This window comes from Pleurodeles waltl, chromosome 12, assembly GCF_031143425.1.
Source record: "Pleurodeles waltl isolate 20211129_DDA chromosome 12, aPleWal1.hap1.20221129, whole genome shotgun sequence".
In the NCBI taxonomy this organism is placed as follows: Eukaryota; Metazoa; Chordata; class Amphibia; order Caudata; family Salamandridae; genus Pleurodeles; species Pleurodeles waltl.
In genome coordinates this window covers 105,061,008-105,080,767 of record NC_090451.1, presented here as the reverse complement: position 1 = coordinate 105,080,767, position 19,760 = coordinate 105,061,008, and the positions used below count along the sequence as shown (strand labels likewise).

The window sequence follows — 19,760 nt, the reverse complement described above, 5'->3', positions numbered from 1 at the left end:
GACTGTCTGAATATTTTGTTTTTGACAGGCATGCTGTCCCCTGTGTCCACATCATGGGTACACAGGTGTGTTTGACCAGGGGTTAGGGAAAAGAGCTCAGAAAACTGTTGCAGGACCTTCCTACAATCAGATTGCTGTTGGCCAGAGAGGGTGTCTGAATAGATCACTCCATCCACTGAGCCATCTTTAGGGTTTGATAGAGGAGATCAGGGAGAGGTTCACTCTCAGCTTCCTGGTCCTCATCTGTTACCATCAGCTTAAGGCGGTTCCCATGGATCACCCTCTTGGGCCTCCTGCTAGTGCCTAGTTCCACCAGGTAGGTGACCTGACTCTTCTTCTCTAGCACTGGGTAAGGGCCACTCCATTTGTCCTGAAGTGCCCTGAGAGCCACAGGCTCCAGAACCCAGACTTTCTGCCCTGGTTGAAATTCAATCATTGCAGCCTTTTGGTCATACCAAACCTTCTGGAGCTGTTGGCTGGCCTCAAGGTTTTTACTTGCCTTTTCCATGTACTCTGCCATCCTTGAACGAAGGCCAAGTACATAGTCCACTATGTCTTGTTTAGGCTCATGAAGAGGTCTCTCCCAGCCTTATTTCACAAGAGCTAGTGGTCCCCTTACAGAGTGGCCAAACAGAAGTTCAAAGGGTGAGAACCCTACTCCCTTCTGAGGCACCTCTCTGTAAGCGAAAAGCAGACATGGCAAGAGGACATCCCATCTCCTTTTGATTTTTTCTGGGAGCCCCATGATCATGCCTTTTAATGTCTTGTTGAATCTCTCAACAAGGCCATTAGTTTGTGGATGATAGGGTGTAGTGAATTTATAAGTCACTCCACACTCATTCCACATGTGTTTCAGGTATGCTGACATGAAGTTGGTACCTCTGTCAGACACCACCTCCTTAGGGAAACCCACTCTGGTAAAGATACCAATGAGGGCCTTGGCTACTGCAGGGGCAGTAGTCTACCTAAGGGGAATAGCTTCAGGGTATCTAGTAGCATGATCCACTACTACTAGTATGTACATATTTCCTGAGGCTGTGGGAGGTTCAAGTGGACCCACTATGTCCACACCCACTCTTTCAAAGGGGACCCCCACCACTGGAAGTCGAATGAGGGGGGCCTTTGGATGTCCACCTGTCTTGCCACTGGCTTGACAGGTGGTACAGAAGACACAAAACTCCTTGACTTTCTGGGACATGTTGGGCCAGTAGAAGTGGTTGACTAGTCTCTTCCACGTCTTGGTTTGTCCCAAATGCCCAGCAAGAGGAATATCATGGGCTAAGGTCAGTATGAACTCTCTGAACTCCTGAGGCACTACCACTCTCCTAGTGGCACCAGGTTTGGGATCTCTGGCCTCAGTGTACAGGAGTCCATCTTCCCAATAGACCCTATGTGTTCCAGTTTTCTTGCCATTGGACTCTTCAGCAGCTTGCTGCCTAAGGCCTTCAAGAGAGGGACAGGTTTCTTGCCCCTTACACAACTGCTCCCTTGAGGGTCCCCCTGGGCCTAAGAGCTCAACCTGATAAGGTTCTAACTCCATAGGCTCAGTTCCCTCAGAGGGCAGAACTTCTTCCTGAGAAGAGAGGTTCTCTTTTCGTTGTTGTGTTGCAGCTGGTTTCCCAGTTGTCTTTCCTTTCCTCTTGGTAGGCTGGGCCCTTTTTCCAGGCTCCAGCTCTACTTTTTCACCCTGAGCCTTGCATTGTGCCCTTGTCTTTACACACACCAGTTCAGGGATACCCAGCATGGCTGCATGGGTTTTCAGTTCTACCTCAGCCCATGCTGAGGACTCCAGGTAATTTCCAAGCAAACAGTCTACTGGGATATTTGAGGAGACCACCACCTGTTTAAGGCCATTGACCCCTCCCCACTCTAAAGTTACCATAGCCATGGGATGTACTTTAGTTTGATTGTCAGCATTGGTGACTGGATACGTCTGTCCAGCCAGGTATTGACCAGGGGAAACCAGTTTCTCTGTCACCATGGTGACACTGGCACCTGTATCCCTCAGGCCTTCTACACTTGTCCCCTTAATTAAGAGCTGCTGCCTGTATTTTTGCATGTTAGGGGGCCAGTGTGGCTAAATCCACCCCACCCTCAGAGACTAATGTAGCTTCAGTGTGACACCTGATTTGCTCTGGGCACACTGTTGATCCCACTTGGAAACAAGCCATTCCAGTGTTAGCTGGAGTGGAGTTAGAAGTGGTACTTTTCTTGGGACAGGCCTTGTCTCCAGTTTGGTGCCCAGGCTGATTACAGCTACGACACCAGGCCTCTTTGGGATCAAAGTTTTTACCCTTATACCCAAAATTGTTTTGTGAAGAGGCTCTGGGCCCACCCTCCTGTGCAGGTTTTTGGGGGCCTGAAGAAGACTCTTTACTATTTTTGTTTTTGGATGTCTCAACAATCTTCCCCTGGGGAGGCTTTGTGACCCCTTTCTTTTGCCCCCCCTCTGTGGAAGTCTTGGTCACCCTAGTCTTGACCCAATGGTCTGCCTTCTTTCCCAATTCTTGGGGAGAAATTGGTCCTAGGTCTACCAGATGCTGATGCAGTTTGTCATTTGAACAATTACTTAATAGGTGTTCTTTCACAAATAAATTGTACAGCCCATCATAATCAGTAACACCACTGCCTTGAACCCAACCATCCAGTGTTTTCACTGAGTAGTCCACAAAATCAACCCAGGTCTGGCTCGAGGATGTTTGAGCCCCCCTGAATCTAATTCTATACTCCTCAGTGGAGAATCCAAAGCCCTCAATCAGGGTACCCTTCATGAGGTCATAAGATTCTGCATCTTTTCCAGAGAGTGTGAGGAGTCTATCCCTACACTTTCCAGTGAACATTTCCCAAAGGAGAGCACCCCAGTGAGATCTGCTTACGTTTCTGGTTACACAAGCCCTCTCAAAAGCTGTGAACCATTTGGCGATGTCATCACCATCTTCATATTTAGTTACAATCCCTTTAGGGATTTTCAACATGTCAGGAGAATCTCTGACCCTATTTATGTAACTGCCACCATTGATGGGACCTAGGACCATCTCTTGTCTTTCCCTTTCTATGGCTAGGATCTGTCTTTCCAAAGCCAATCTCTTGGCCATCCTGGCTAGCAGGAGGTCCTCTTCATTGAGGCTATCCTCAGTGATTCCAGAGGTGCTGGCCTCTCCTGTGAGGGAAGCAGCATCTCTGACTAACACAGTTGGAATCAGGGATTGAGGGTCCCTGGGTTTCCTAGTTAGGACCGGAAGGGGGGAATTCTCCTCCAGTTCACTATCATCATCCTCTGGGTTGTCATCCCCAGAGGGGTTGGCTTTTTCAAACTCTGCCAAAAGCTCCTGGAGCTGTTGTTTGGAGGGTCTTGAGCCAATTGTGATTTCTTTAGGTTGCAGAGTGACCTTAGCTCCCTCATCTTAAGATGGAGGTAAGGTGGGAGGTCGAGTTCCTCCACATTCATCTCTGCACTAGACATTATGTTTCTAAAAGTTTGAATACTTTTTAAGAATCTAAAACTAGTTCTAGAATCTAATTCAAACTTTCACAAAACTTTTAAACTGTAAAGGAAATGCTAACAGGGAATAACACAAGGCCCTAGCAGGACTTTTAAGAATTTAGAAAAATAGTTCAGATTTCAAAAATCAGTTTCTAATGACAATTTTTGGAATTTGTCGTGTGATCAGGTATTGGCTGAGTAGTCCAGCAAATGCAAAGACTTGTACCCCACCGCTGATCCACCAATGTAGTAAGTTGGCTCTGTATGCACTATTTCAAAGTAAGGAATAGTATGCACAGAGTCCAAGGGTTCCCCTTAGAGGTAAGATAGTGGCAAAAAGAGATAATACTAATGCTCTATTTTGTGGTAGGGTGGTCGAGCAGTAGGCTTATCCAAGGAGTAGTGTTAAGCATTTGTTGTACACACACAGGCAATAAATGAGGAACACACACTCAGAGACAATTCCAGGCCAATAGGTTTTTGTATAGAAAAATATATTTTCTTAGTTTATTTTAAGAACCACAGGTTCAAATTTTACATGTGATATCTCAAATGAAAGGTATTGAAGGGTAAGTACTTTAGGAACTTTGAATAATCACAATAGCATATATACTTTTCAAATAAAACACATATAGCTATTTTAAAACTAGACAGTGCAATTTTCACAGTTCCTAGGGGAGGTAAGTAATTGTTAGTTCTTGCAGGTAAGTAAACCACCTATGGGGTTCAAGTTTGGGTCCAAGGTAGCCCACCGTTGGGGGTTCAGAGCAACCCCAAAGTTACCACACCAGCAGCTCAGGGCCGGTCAGGTGCAGAGTTCAAAGTGGTGCCCAAAACGCATAGGCTTCAATGGAGAAGGGGGTGCCCCGGTTCCAGTCTGCCAGCAGGTAAGTACCCGCGTCTTCGGAGGGCAGACCAGGGGGGTTTTGTAGGGCACCGAGGGGGACACAAGTTAGCACAGAAAGTACACCCTCAGCAGCCCAGGGGCGGCCGGGTGCAGTGTGCCAACACACGTCTGGTTTTCAATTGGAATCAATGGGAGACCAAGGGGTCTCTTCAGCGATGCAGACAGGCAAGGGGGGGGCTCCTCGGGGTAGCCACCACCTGGGCAAGGGAGAGGGCCTCCTGGGGGTCACTCCTGCACTGGAGTTCCGATCTTTCAAGTCCTGGGGGCTGCGGGTGCAGAGTCTTTTCCAGGCGTCGGGATCTGGGAGTCAGGCAGTCGCGGTCAGGGGGAGCCTCGGGATTCCCTCTGCAGGCGTCGCTGTGGGAGTTCAGGGGGGCAACTCTGGCTACTCACAGTCTCGTAGTCGCCGGGGAGTCCTCCCTGAGGTGTTGTTTCTCCACAAGTCGAGCCGGGGGCGTAGGGTGCAGAGTAGCAAGTCTCACGCTTCCGGCGGGAAACGCAGTTGTCTTGAAGTTGCTTCTTTGGAAACAAAGTTGCAGTCTTGGATGAACAGGGCCGCTGTTCTCTGGAGTTTCTTGGTCCTTCTAGAGCAGGGCAGTCCTCTGAGGATTCAGAGGTCGCTGGTCCCTGGGGAAAGCGTCGCTGGAGCAGTGTCTTTAGAAGGGAGGGAGACAGGCCGGTAGAGCTGGGGCCAAAGCAGTTGGTGTCTCCGTCTTCTCTGCAGGGTTTTTCAGCTTAGCAGTCCTCTTCTTCTTAGGTTGTAGGAATCTGAGTTCCTAGGTTCAGGGGAGCCCCTAAATACAGAATTTAGGGGTGTGTTTAGGTCAGGGAGGGCAGTAGCCAATGGCTACTAGCCCTGAGGGTGGCTACACCCTCTTTGTGCCACCTCCCAAGGGGAGGGGGCACATTCCTATCCCTATTGGGGGGATCCTCCATCTGCAAGATGGAGGATTCCTAAAAGTCAGAGTCACTTCATCTCAGGTTGCCTTAGGGGCTGTCCTGACTGGTCAGTGACTCCTCCTTGTTTTTCTCATTATCTCCTCTGGCCTTGCCGCCAAAAGTGGGGCCGTGGCCGGAGGGGGCGGGCAACTCCACTAACTGGAATGCCCTGTGGCGCTGTAACAAAGGGGGTGAGCCTTTGAGGCTCACCGCCAGATGTTACAGCTCCTGCAAGGGGGAGGTGATAAGCATCTCCACCCAGTGCAGGCTTTGTTACTAGCCACAGAGTGACAAAGGCACTCTCCCCATGTGGCCAGCAACATGTCTCGAGTGTGGCAGGCTGCTAAAACCAGTCAGCCTACACGGGTAGTTGGTTAAGGTTTCAGGGGGCACCTCTAAGGTGCCCTCTGGGGTGTATTTTACAATAAAATGTACACTGGCATCAGTGTGCATTTATTTTGCTGAGAAATTTGATACCAAACTTCCCAGTTTTCAGTGTAGCCATTATGGTGCTGTGGAGTTCGTGTTTGACAGACTCCCAGACCATGTACTCTTATGGCTACCCTGCACTTACAATGTCTAAGGTTTTGCTTAGACACTGTAGGGGCACAGTGCTCATGCACTGGTGCCCTCACCTATGGTATAGTGCACCCTGCCTTAGGGCTATAAAGCCTGCTAGAGGGGTGACTTATCTATACTGCATAGGCAGTGTGAGGTTGGCATGGCACCCTGAGGGGAGTGCCATGTCGACTTACTTGTTTTGTCCTCACCAGCACACACAAGCTGGCAAGCAGTGTGTCTGTGCTGTGTGAGGGGTACCCAGGGGGGCATAAGATATGCTGCAGCCCTTAGAGACCTTCCCTGGCATCAGGGCCCTTGGTACCAGGGGTACCAGTTACAAGGGACTTACCTGTATGCCAGGGTGTGCCAATTGTGTAAACAAAAGTACAGGTTAGGGAAAGAACACTGGTGCTGGGGGCTGGTTAGCAGGCCTCAGCACACTTTCAAATCAAAACATAGCATCAGCAAAGGCAAAAAGTCAGGGGGTAACCATGCCAAGGAGGCATTTCCTTACAACATTGACAACTTTATTTGTGTTAGTTTATTATTTTAAATTCATGCTTTTTTTGGTAAAATTTTGATATATTATATATATAGTATATACTAAATAGTAAGAATGCAGTCAGTTTTACCACCACCTACATTTGTAGATAGTCCTGGGGATCCGATAATGCAATGGGAGGATTTGAGAGAAGCTTTCAAGACGTTTTTGGAAGCAATTGATGGATGTGCATTTACAGCAAAAAGAAAAGTAGCAATGTTAAAACACAGCTTAGGGGTTGAAGACATAAAAGCACTGAAAACTTTGCCGGGTGTTAAAAATGCAGAGCAAGTTAGAGATGACAACTCCGACATTTTGGGCGAAAAGTAAGTGGTGGTGGAAAGAGATACATTTTTTTCATGGGCACAGGGTGTGAATGAATCGATAGATCAATATGTGGCTGTGTTACACAATTTAACTGTTCATGTCAGTTTAAAAGCTTACAAAATGAAATAATACCAGATCAATTGATTAATTGAATGGGTAACCTGAAAATTCAAGAGAAGTTATTAGGCATATAAAAACCAACATTAGAAAAAGTCATTAGTGCGCACAAGAGAGTGGAGAGCACATCTAAGTATGTTGAGGAATTGAAATCTTGTGAGAGTGTATGCAAGATAAAAGAGATGGGGAAACGAATCGATTCAAAGGAAAAGGGAAAAACACAAGTTTTAATGAAAATGTTAAGATAGTCTGGTATCGCTGTTGCAGTGTAAAACATATGGTATCAGTGGGTAATTGTCCAGAAATAGAAGTAAAATGCCACAAATGTAAAAAATATGTCACTTTGCTAGGGTTTGTAAAAGTGAAGAAAGTAGCAGTAAAGTGAACTGTGTGGGTGTGAGTGATCAAGAAAGATTTCAACAAATACATTTGGAAAAAAGTTCAGATGAAGATGTGGAAGTTTTGATGGTACAAGAGGTAGGGCATGTATTACATTTGGAATCATCTAATGCAGAATATCTGCATCTAAAATGTCAAGTAAATATTTGTGGAAAGGAGGTGTGTATATGGGCAGATTCTTGTTCTCCTTACACCTTAACTAGCAAATTGGTATTGGACGAATTGGGATGCATGAAGCTGCACGAAACACATATTCAACCAGAAGGGTATGGTGGTGGCAAAATGCCAATTATAGGTTCTTTTAAAATCAAATTATCATTCAAAAATAGAATTGCAATATGTGTGATGTGTGTAGTGGAAAAAGGACGGTTATTGCTAGGATTGAGGGATCAACGTGCCTTAGGTATAAAATTAGATCCTAATGAGGAAGACAAAGTGTTGGTAACAGCTGACGGTGAGGTTGTTACATGGTCACATGAACGTCCTAGACTGTTTGGTCAAGAATTAGGTTGTTTAAAGAAATGTGTGCATAAAATCATATTGAAGGAAAATGTTACACCAGTAGTTCACAAGGTGAGGAATGTACTTTCGATTTTGAGGATTTCTTTGAAAGAAGAATTGGAAAGTTTATGCAAAAGTAATATAATTGAACCTATAGAATCATCAGATTGGTCAAGTCCAATTGTTATTGTACGAAAACCTAATGGTAAGATCAGGATGTGTGTAGACTTGAGAGACTTAAATAATTGTATGTGGGTTGATCGCCATCCTTTACTTACTATGGGAGAATTGTCAGGTGTAACTGAAGGACATTTTTTTTTCAACTATTGATTTATGCAACGCGTATCATCAGATTTTGTTGCATAAAAGTTCTCGTCATTTAACTTTGTTTATCACACCTGAAGGGGCATTTCGTTTTAAAAGGATGCCATTTGGATTAGCATCTGCTTTGCCTGTTTTTCAATGAGTAATGCAAAATTTGCTGGGAGGTTTCAAACGAGTAAGGTTCTTTCAGGATGATGTATTGGTATGGGGTAAAGACAAACAAGATCATGATGAAGTTTTGCAAAAAGTGTTATCCAAACTAGATGAAGCTGGTCTAACAGTTGAGCTAAGCAAATGTAGATTTGCAGTTCAAGAGGTGGAATATTTAGGTCACACAGTATCAAAACAGGGAATCAAACCTAAATGTAAATTGGTAGAAGCTATAGAAGAGGTCCCAAATCCCTCAGATAAAGAACAATTACAATCATTTTTAGGATTGGCGGAATTCTATGCAAAGTTTGTTGATCATTTCGCATACAAAGTGAAACTGATGATGGAATTAATGAAAAAAGGTTGTACATTTGGATGGTCAATAGAATGTCAAAATGCTTTTAATGAAATCAAAAATTGCTTCATCAATGGAGTGGCTTTATCACCATATAATCCACTTGAGAAATCAATTATTGTAACTGAGGCCAGTATGCATGGATTATGTGCTGTACTCATGCAAAGAAAAAGAAATGGGCATGAAAGAGTAATTGCATTTGCATCAAGAACATTGAAGGGTGCAGAACTAAATTATTCTACTATTGAGAAAGAAACTATGGCGTGTTGGTGGGGCATACAACATTTTAGAAATTTTGTATGGGGCACAGACTTTGAAATATGGACTGACCACAAACCTTTAATTGATGAATTTACAACTAAGGGTGCGGGAAGGGCTACTCCACGCATTGCAAAATAGTTATTCAGATTACAAGAATACATGTTCACGGTGAAATATGTACCTGGAGCAAAGAATGTAAATGCCTATTTTCTTAATCACTTTTTCCCATACAAGGAGAGCTTTATGAAATAGAAGAGGAATGTCTAGTAGCAGATGTAGAGAATGCAAGTCTTGAGGCAATTCCAGAACAGGAATGGAAGTCCAAAGTAGACAAAGATGAAATATGTCAGAAAATAATGGGTCATCTACCAAATGATTGGAAATTAGAATGGAACAAAAAAGATGAATTAGCTGAGTACAAGTAGGTAAGGTCAGAACTATCATGTATTATGGAAATATTAAGACGAGGTGACAGATAGGTTGCAAGAGTTTGCGACTCAAATTACTTTCTGCTTTACATGAAGGACACAGAGGAATATCAGCTATGAAGCGTAAAGTACGATTAGATTTTGGTGGCCAGGGTTAGACCATGAAGTTGAAGGATTTGTAAGAGGATGTATGGCATGTGCATGTAGTGACAAATCTCATGTTACACAAGGGACACCAGTGGTAGCTATGGAATATCTGGAATGAGCATGGCAAAGAGTGGGGATTGATGTGTGTGGTCCATTTGAGATATTAGGAGCAGGCAAAGGATTTGCCATTGAATTAATGGATTATTATTCCAAGTGCCAGAAATTACTTTTGTCAGGGAGATGAAAGCCAGGGTAGTCATAGATTTTGTATAGAAATATTTAGAAGAGAAGGGTATCATGAGGAATTTTTAGAGCAAAGTGGAGTTTTTCAAAAAAAGAACAGCTGTGTATCAACCCTGTGAAAATGGGCTTGTTGAAAGATTGAATAGAGTAGTAGAAGAAAATATACAATTATCTATGCAAAGCAGATTGGATTGGAAATAAGTGATAAAGAAAATGGTATGGAATTATCGTACAACTCAACACACTTTATGGTCAGAATTATCATGCATTCATGAAATATTAAGATGAGGTGACAGATTGTGACTCAAATTACTTTCTGCTTTACATGAAGGACACGGAGGAATATCAGCTAAGAAGTGTAAAGTACGATTAGATTTTTGGTGACCAGGGTTAGACCGTGAAGTGGAAGGATTTGTAAGAGGATGTATGGCATGTGCCTGTAGTGACAGATCTCATTTTACAAAAGGGACACCAGTGATAGCTATGGAATTTCCGGAATGAGCGTGGCAAAGAGTGGGGATTGATGTGTGTGGTCCATTTGAGATATTAGGAGCAGGCAAAAGATTTGCCATTGTATTAATGGATTATTATTCCAAGTGGTCAGAAATTACTTTTGACAGGGAGGTGAAAGCCAGGGTAGTCATACAATTTTGTAAGGAAATATTTAGAAGAGAAGGGTATCATGAGGAATTAATTTCTGATAATGGACCCCAATTTGAAGCAAAGGAATTTGAGGAATTTTTTGAGCGAAATGGAGTTTTTCATAAAAGAACAGTTGTGAATCATCCCCGTGAAAATAGTCTTGTTGAAAGATTGAATAGAGTAGTAGAAGAAAATATACAATTATCTATGCAAGGTAGATTGGATTGGAAAGAAGAGATATAGAAAATGGTATGGAATTATCGTACAACTCAACACACTTTAACAGGTGAAATACCATTTATGTTGTTGAGAGGTAGAAAAGCTAGCATTGTAGCTGTGCCAGCTTGGATGAACAAAGATAAAATTGTAACGTTTGATAATGAGATCATGAGGGAGTGTGTAGCTAGGAAACAACAGAAGTGTTGTTCAAAAAGGAATGATGGTTTGGAAAGTGGGAATTTGAAATTCAAAGTTGGAGATTTGGTAAAAGTAAAGACATTTCAGGACTATAAAAAAGAAGAATCAAAATGGTCAGATCCAAGGAAAAGTCAAGAATTAATGAGATGTTCTGTTTTGTTCCATGCTGGCAAAAAATTGAATGTAAGGAACATAGTACAGTGTAGTAATACAGAAGTAGCTCAGTACTAAATAGAAAACAAAAAAATGTTAAAATGCGTGAGCCGAGAATGGAACAAGAAAGCAGAGAACCTACAGAGTGTAGAAGAGTGCATATGAAAGGAAAACTATACGTAGAAGCAATCGTCAGAGAATAATTCCTAGGAAATTTAAGGATTATATTTAAATATTTATTGTTATGTATATAGATAAATGTGTATATATATATATATATATATATATATATATATATATATATATATATATATATATATATATATATATATATAAGATATATGTGTGTAGTTTAGCCATGGACGTTCTGTAGTAACTTATATTTTGTTTTGTTAAAGTTATCATATTTAAGTATGTTATTTTCTTTGCTATTGTTAATGGAGACATGTATATTTTAAATGCTATAATATATGGCATGGTTGTTATGACAACCGGCCATCACAACAAGGAGTTATGACAACCAGTCGTCATGATGAGGTGAGGGGAGAAGGTAGAATGTTGGCCAAAAGACACTTGAAGGTTGTGCTGGCCTGAAGCTTGGGCTGGCTGTTGAGCTTCATATTGAAATAAAGGTATTATGATGTTAAGAAACTGAAGCTCACTTATTTAATACGAAAGGGATGTTTTAGCAAGGTCTTGCAGAAAATTGTTAACCAACAACTTATGACCTTCCTTGAGAATTCTGATCTACTCCACACCCGGCAATGAGGTTTATGCCCAAACATTGCACAGATTCAGAACTACTTGAAGTCTCAGAAACGATTAACATGACCTTAGACTCAGAAAAATGCGGTGCTGATTCCATTGGACCTATCCTCTGCATTTCATACCTTCTCCTGTTCCATTCTGTTGGAGCGGATTCAGATTATCGCAATCTCACGCACTGCCCTAGCTTGGCTGAACTCCTTTTTTTGACCACTAGAAGGCAAATGGTCTCCCCTGGACAATTTGAGTCACAAGAAAGAAAAGTCACAATGGGAGCGACACAGGGCTCTTCGTTGAGCTTAGCTCTTGTTAATATCTGTATGAATCCCCTGGTCTCCTTAATTTCCTCAAATGCAATCGTCACTATATCTTATGCTGACGATACCCAATTGATCTTGTCCTTAGACAAACATTAATTCAAGTTCAAAACCAACTTTCGGAACTGCTTGATGGACACCTTTCCGGGCATGCAAGATAACCATCTCAAATGCAGTTCCAATAAGACTGAAATACTCCTCTTCGGAAGATTCATAGTCCGCTTCCGCTCCACCAGACAATAAGACGCCCAGGTGGCCAAAGTTGAAATTCAGCGCATAACAAGCACTGTACAGAAAAAAACAGTAAAGCAATGTTGTACTTATCTGCCTGCGGAGCAACAAAGAAAGAAGTGACTTTTGGGGTCATGGCTTTTATGGGTTAAGGTCCTGTGCTATGATTGGGCCATGTGACAATATTATTGAGCATCATGTTTTTGTTTTACTGTTGTTTTATTGGCTGCTGTTTGGAACTATAAAGAAAGAGAAAGCATAATCGGAGCCTCGGGTTCTGACATAGAATTACAGCCCTAGGCCATAAAGCACCCTACATAGTGGACCCCAATATTAAACACAGGCGCTTTATTTCCAGTCTGTCCCAACTCTCATTCGGTCCTGTGTTCTCAGTGATGCAACCCAAGGCTCAGACAGCTCTTGGAGGCATCCCAGCTTGATATGTTAAGTTCAACTCATTCTATAGCTCTGGCAATGCAGCTTATTTTGACCTGGAACCCGCTCTTGCGATTTCAGTACAATGTTTTTACACAAGTCAGACACTCAGCTTCTTTATACCTATGCCTTGCTGACATCTCTGTACCTTATATACCTTATATACCTTACTGTCAGTAGTTGTTCTCAATGGAAATATCCTTACCCTTGAACAGAGGAACACAAAAGTTTACTATAATTAAAATAAGATGCTATGAGCGTACAGAAGAAAAGTGGAAGTAAAAAAAATATACACTTGGAGATGGACGTACAATACTAACATATCCAGGTAAAATCTGACATTTAAGTGACTGAACCTAACAATTTCAAAATACCACTTTCTTTATACCTATGCCTTGCTTACATCTCTGTTCCTTATATACCTTACTGTCAGTGGTGAAAGAAAGGTCCCTGCAGGGGGGGGGCTAAGTTCCAGCCCCCCTCCCCCTCAGCACAGAACGCCGCATGGGCAGCAGGCCCCTGACTGAGCCCAAGAGCCAGAGGGCCCCCTCCAGGTTCTTTGCAGGGGCCCCCTCAAGTTTTGTTACTCCACTGTCTACTGTGTGACCTCTCGTCTGCATTATTTACTCAGTAATCCTCACATCGTAACCTGCAAGACCCGAATAATAAGGACATTCTGTGGCTCTATCAATTCTCCTCAGTTTAGATCCAATTCAGTAACTTGAATAGCTCAATCAATGTTCCCCAGTTTGGTCAGCAGCCCTTCTAGGCAGACGCACAGATTCCCTGCTACTCTTATTGGGAACCAGCTGTACCAACAAGGCTCAGGAATACCGGGTACAGACCCTGTTATTGTAGTAGTGTCAATGCTTTGCCAGTTCCTTTCAGTTCAGACTGGCATACAGCTGGTACTCTAGCTCAGAACCAACTCTGCCAATGTCCCTTGATCCATGCATTATTTGGTCTCCTCTATTCTAGTACAGGGCAAACGTTGCCGCTAGTTCCCCTCAATCCAAACCTGCTGAACTTCCTTCCAGGCGAACAATGGATCGATTATAACAACTCTCTCTGTGCCAGCCCTCCAGGCCCTGCTGCTGGTGCACCAGGTGAGCCACCACCTGCAGATCTACTGCCCCAGAGTACTGCCCTAGTTCTTCCTATGCTCCTCATTCCTGTCCATGTTGCCTTTTTCCCCTCCCACCTCTCTGCCCTCATCGGTTTCTTCTCCGCCACCAATGTTTCATCCACCTAAAACCCACCTGCCTTCAGTCGTGTTGTCTGTTTTCTTTTTTGTGGGGTTTGTTTGTGTGCAGCAGCTGCTCATAAATACAGTGGAAGATCCCTGTCGGTCTGCTCCCTCATGCGTGCTGGCTACCCCCAACCCACCACAACAAAACGCTATGACACGGACATCATATCCCACCTTATAGCGCTATAACTCCTCCCACCCTGACCTCGACCCCTTCCATGTTATATTGCTTGCCCCACCCTCCGTGCTGTTTCTTGTCTCGCCCCTTCTGCCAGACAAACAAGCATTTGAAATACAATGGGTTTCACATTTGCTTATTAGAACTATTGGTGTTTTAAATTCCTAACTGGATTTTTCTTGCCACATAAAATGAAAATAAAAAGTAAAACAGTTGACATAAGCAAGGCCATTCAAAGCACCACGGCCGCCATGAGCATGAGCACGAAGGAGAGACGCAAAAAGAAAAAGAAGTTCACTTGCAGTCAAATGTATCAACAAAAGTGCAAGTATTCATGTAACAGGGTTGATGGCCAAGGCTGTCACAAAGCTGCCTCAAAGCAGGAGAAACGTAATGGATTTACCAACGATAAAAAAAGGATTTTTGAAAGGCACGCCCACTCACCACTGAAAGTGACGGGCGTGAGGTGGGGGTGGTTAAAAGCCCACAATACTTACAACACGGCAAAGCGCTTGCCAGCTGGACCTAAAAAAGGCTATGATCAGTATTGTCTTAAGGATTCCGGGGCACAGGTAAAAAATATTTTAGGTGCCCCTGTTTGGCAAAGCTTTGAATTTTATCACCCATGTTCTGCTAATTCAAGCCCCATGATGGCATACAAAATTGGCTTATATGTTAAATGTTGAGATGGAGATATAGAAAAAGGTAACACAAAGAAAATTTCACTTTGTCATGGGGGCCCTTAGAAAAGAGGATCCTGGGAGTCCCTGGGCAAGTGCCCAGTTTGCCTATGCCTTTAAACATCTCCAGCTAGGACGTGGTCAGCGCTAGCGGCTTCAAGGTGCTTTTATTCCATGACTTTCAGCCATGATGAACAAGCAGTGCTGCTGTATGGCTAAAAGACACCCCGACACTGACAACGCCAATAGCTCTTAGGTTGCCCAGACCTATTGGCTTTGTCAGTGGTTGCTTGTTTCCTTTTTTTTCAACTGCCCATAATGCAGAATCGCAGGCATTAACCCAGTTTCCACACTGGAGTCCCCGCACCGAAACTTCCACAGCCACTGTTTTATGCACAGACTTCCTGCTTTCCTAATCTGGAAGAGGAAGGACTTTGCAGTGATGTGCGAGATGCACACATCCAATGGCTGCAGAGAACTCACTTTACAGTCCTCATAAGACTGACGTCAGTAAGTAGTCGTGGCCGAGTGGTTAAGGCGATGGACTAGAAATCCATTGGGGTCTCCCCGCGCAGGTTCAAATCCTGCCGACTACGGTGCATTTTTATTGCTTGCATTAAAACACATTTTACACTATTGGCTTTATACATGGTCATGTTTTTTACAGAGCTCCATCAAGAATAAGCTTCAAGTGGAGAAGCGTGCATACAATTGAGCACGATCTATATATTGTTTCTCTGCATTAGGTGCAGACCCCTCATTTACCAGATTGGGCGATTTAGAAATGTTCGTTTCACGTCACGGGCAGACCTGGGTCGTGGGGCTCAACGCGGACGGAGGGTTTGGTGAGGTCCACACCGACCAGTGGCGGGATCACTGCTGGAAAAGAAAAACATGCCCTTCAGGAGCCCCGAATCCGGGGCTCGGAGCCTGTTAAACGAAGGGCCTTGTCCTGGAGGGAGAAGGAAAGCCCCGAAGAAGTTCATAAAACGGGGAAAATAGTCGCCGCTACCTTTCTCTATTGGTCACAAACATAGCGCCTGTTCACGTGGTTTAGGGCCTCAGAGCCCACGCTGCAGAGATCCGGGTGCATTCAGCACAAGTGGCAAGACAGCTAAAATGTCATGGTCTCCCAGTGGGTAACAAAGGTCCCCGCCGTGCGGCGGGGGCGGGGCTTCAGGGAGCCCCCTCAGCACAGCTCCTGGCCTGAGTGAGTCCGGAGGGGGTCCCCCTCCAGTTCCGTAACGCCACTGGCTCCCTAGCAGCAGTGGTCGACACTGGTAAACAAACACTTGGCAGTTTTACAAAACAAACCATGAGGTGTTTACAAAACCAACCACCTGGTGGTGGCAGCTCAAAGCAAACACTAAAAAGATAAAACAAACAGATGCTGACTACGAAATGTGATAATGTTGATATTTTAGTAAAGCGTTATGTTGTCTCTAAAAATAAGCGGCATTCTATACGACTTTATATGGGTTATACTGAGAACGAGTCGCTGAAATCTGTAAATTAATAGTTCCTCACATAACAGTGGACGGTACTACATTAAAGTTAACTCATGAATCATTAATGAAGTAATGGTATCGCAAAATGTGCCGCATTACGCCGCATGATTTGTCTTTTTGGGGGGCATAAAAAAGTAATTCCTGCCACATAATTTAGCCCTCCCCATCGCATAAGTTGGTCCTCCCCTGCTGCAAAATTCCAGTTGTACTGCTTACTAATTGGTATCGACAAAGGACCCCCTCGGATAGTGTTTCCGATGGACAGGAGAAGATGGAACTAGAATTGTATCAACTGGTGTGTAAAGCGCACTGGGTGTACTTTCCCAGGACTCGAACAATGCAGACAGTGACTGGATAAGAAGCATTTTCCATATCTGACGAGCCGGATGATGAGGACATCGTAAAGTGGACCAATCAACGACATGTGAACTGTGAAATATAAGAATTCATAGATTTGGTGCATAGACATTATTGGTTAAGGTTATAACGTACGATTAATTGACCAACATGACAGAGGGAAGAGAGATTAGATGTTAGGGGAGCGAGACTGCGACATCGTAAAGGTGATTCGAGATTCTGTCATTGGGCTCATACTCTCTGACCGAGAGCCTGATGTGATGCTGATCGACTGATGACCTGAGGACAGAGAGTGACTCTGTTGCTGATCCATACCAAGGATAGGTAGATATGACAATGTGACTGAATTATAATTTTGTGCTTTTTCTTTCTAGGTACCAACTGCACTGTCTAAATAGTATTTTTAGCTAGATGTTTTCTAAATTCTTATTTTCTAAATTGTTTTGTATGAAGTCCCACAAACTGATGCTAATCTGGGTTAGGTGAGGGTTTCCCATTCCATGGCAATTGACAGAGCACAAAGACAAATGATTGACGGACTAATTTGCTGAACTCCATGACACATAATGGCTTATTGCCTTTGATTCATTTGTTGACCTATGCTAATGCTTTAGAATGCACTCTGATGCAAGTTTTGATTAGCTTATGTTTTTGGCACCTTTTAATGAATTAATGCCGGATTTTGCATGAGTTGAATTGAGTTTGAACTAATCTCATGACTTGGTATTGTAACTAATAGAGAAATAAAATTACTAAAACGTATACTGAGTTGTGGTTATTATGATCGAAGAGTCATGGTGTGTTGCTATTGTCTTTGTTGATTATCGATTGATGCGTTGTCTAATGATTATTGAATTTTGTGTATTGGTTATTGGGAAACATTGGTCACATCATAGCTAGGATACTCCAGGCGAATCAAAAGGTTAATCGACCTATGTGCGTCCCCTTGTAAGTTTACTTATTAAGCACCGGCGTGTCCACAGTTTTTGGTAGCAGAGGATGGTTAGTTTTCTTGGAGAATTAGTTATGTGGTGACCAATGGTTATGGTGGTAGTTTAAGATAGGTCAGTTATTCATCATTATTGACATTTGAATTTTGTTTTTCGAAATGGCAATTGTAGCAAGAATGATGTCCCCTTAAGCCCAGAAATGACTTTCCCAGATCCTGGATCCTGCTAGTAGAGTTGGGTATGTTCTCGGCGTTCTAGTGATAGTGAGAAAGAGATAGGTTGCACTTGCACAGCTTATGCAAATCACAGGTGAATTGTGATGTATGTGAGAGAAATTAGGGAGTCTGAGTACTCCAGATGAGGTTTTTGTAGAAGTGTGTGTATTCCGCAGTATGAGAGTAGGGAAGTCGTCGAACTTCACATGAGTGTGGCGCTTTGTGCAAAAAAATTGTCCACGTGGTTGCTAATGGACGGACCCTGCATGGTCTAAGACTCCGGAATATATTGACAAGTGTAGGAGACATTTGGGTATATGTTGTAATCTGTCTGGCTTAGTAGGTTTATCAGGCGTGGTCAACAAGTCGGTGTGTGAGTTAAGGCGGGTGAGAGAAAAGTTTGACTGAGTTCTGGCGAGTCCTACGTGCACCAGGACAAGCCAATTGATCAGTTGAGAGTAAAATTTGTAGGTCAAATTGTGCTTGTGAATCTGGGAGACTGAGAAAGAGGAAAAGCTACATGAGCAAAAGGGCCATCAGTGAAAATCCTTAAGGTCTCTGAAGTAATTGTGTTACCTTCCCGTAGTAATCCAGCTGATTTGTTTTTAGTTTTTTGGATTTTGGTTAGTGCTTGCAATTTTTTGCATTAGTTGTGAGGTTCAGAGTTTTAGGAGGACAAGCCGCAAGATTTTGTCAGCTGCAGTACGCGTGAGTATGACGTCATTGGAGCCGCGCTGAGATAGGCTGGTTAGTGAGAAGGGTCGTGCACGGATTGGCAGCCGTCCGTGAGAGACAATTGGTTGAGAACGTGGGTGAAAGGAATCTTGGGAGTAAAAGTAATTTCCTGGTTTGATTCGAATACACAAAAGTAGAGAAGATGACTTTTTTCAAAGCATTTAAGAGTGCTCTAAAGGGAGATATTAAAGTGATTGTAGGGGAGCTTACCCCACCAGAAAATTCTCCAGCTTACATTGTGATGGAGGAGCGAGGTGTCTGCGCAATGTCTTTGGTTAAAGCAATGGTACAAATTGACAGAAAAACAGTTAGTTTTAGCATTTCCTGAGCATGAAACGTTTAATTTGAGAATTCTGGACCTGTTGCGGATGGCGCTGTATGAAACCAGGTCCCTTTTGAGACCAGCTCAGTTTGAGGCATTAGCAGTTTGGGAGCTGTTAGCAAGACAACAGCATGAAATAAAATTCCAAAGAAGAGGAAGAAAGGTAGAGAAGTCTTTAGCAGAAGCGAGATGGGATTAGGAACAGAAAAAGTGGAGAGCATTGACATTGCAGGATGTTAAGCTGTTTCCTGCTATTACACAGGGAGATGAGACAGCAGGGAAGAAAGCGACTAGCAAAAGCAATAAGAGTTCACCTGGAAGTAAAGAGGCGATAAGGCCTTCCATACTAGAGGAAGAATCAGATGATGAAGATCTTATTACTCAGATACTGAGGGACCGACCTCCACCATATGCGGTGCATGAGGGGGGTCCAAGTACCAGTTCTGATCCAATTGCCCCGGCACAGGCAATGGGGACAGTGAGTCCAGTACAGGTTGACAATGGACAGGTGCAAGGAGTGGCACTGAGTACTCTTAACATGTTGACTGCTTCAGTGGTCCAGGCACAGATGCATCCGCCACCGATACAGAGAACTTATCCTGAAGTACCGATTCTTAAAACAACTTCAAACTTAGTGGTGCCTGCGGAGCAAGTGGTTCCAAGACCGTTGTTGGTTCAGGCTGAGCCAACTCCGATAATGATGCCCCAGACGCAGCCATAAGGTATGCCGAGGTTCACACCGATCCAGGGACACAGTCAGATTTAACCCCGGTAATGAATCAGAGTATGGGAGTAACTCTTCCCCAAAATACAGGTGCTATAGTAACCCTAGAAGCAATATCGCTGCCGTTTACTGTTGGCCTGGCAGTACCATTGTTTGCACAGAAGAAATCAATCACAGGGAAACAGGGTGAGATGTCAC

At 43.5% G+C, this 19,760-nt stretch overlaps 1 non-coding gene across 1 annotated transcript; it reads left to right on the top strand.

The window, feature by feature from the left end:
• The first annotated feature begins 15,265 nt into the window (after nucleotides 1-15,265).
• Nucleotides 15,266-15,347, top strand: TRNAS-AGA (transfer RNA serine (anticodon AGA)). The gene has a single exon. It is a non-coding gene; the product is annotated as a tRNA-Ser (tRNA).
• The last annotated feature ends 4,413 nt before the right edge of the window (nucleotides 15,348-19,760 follow it).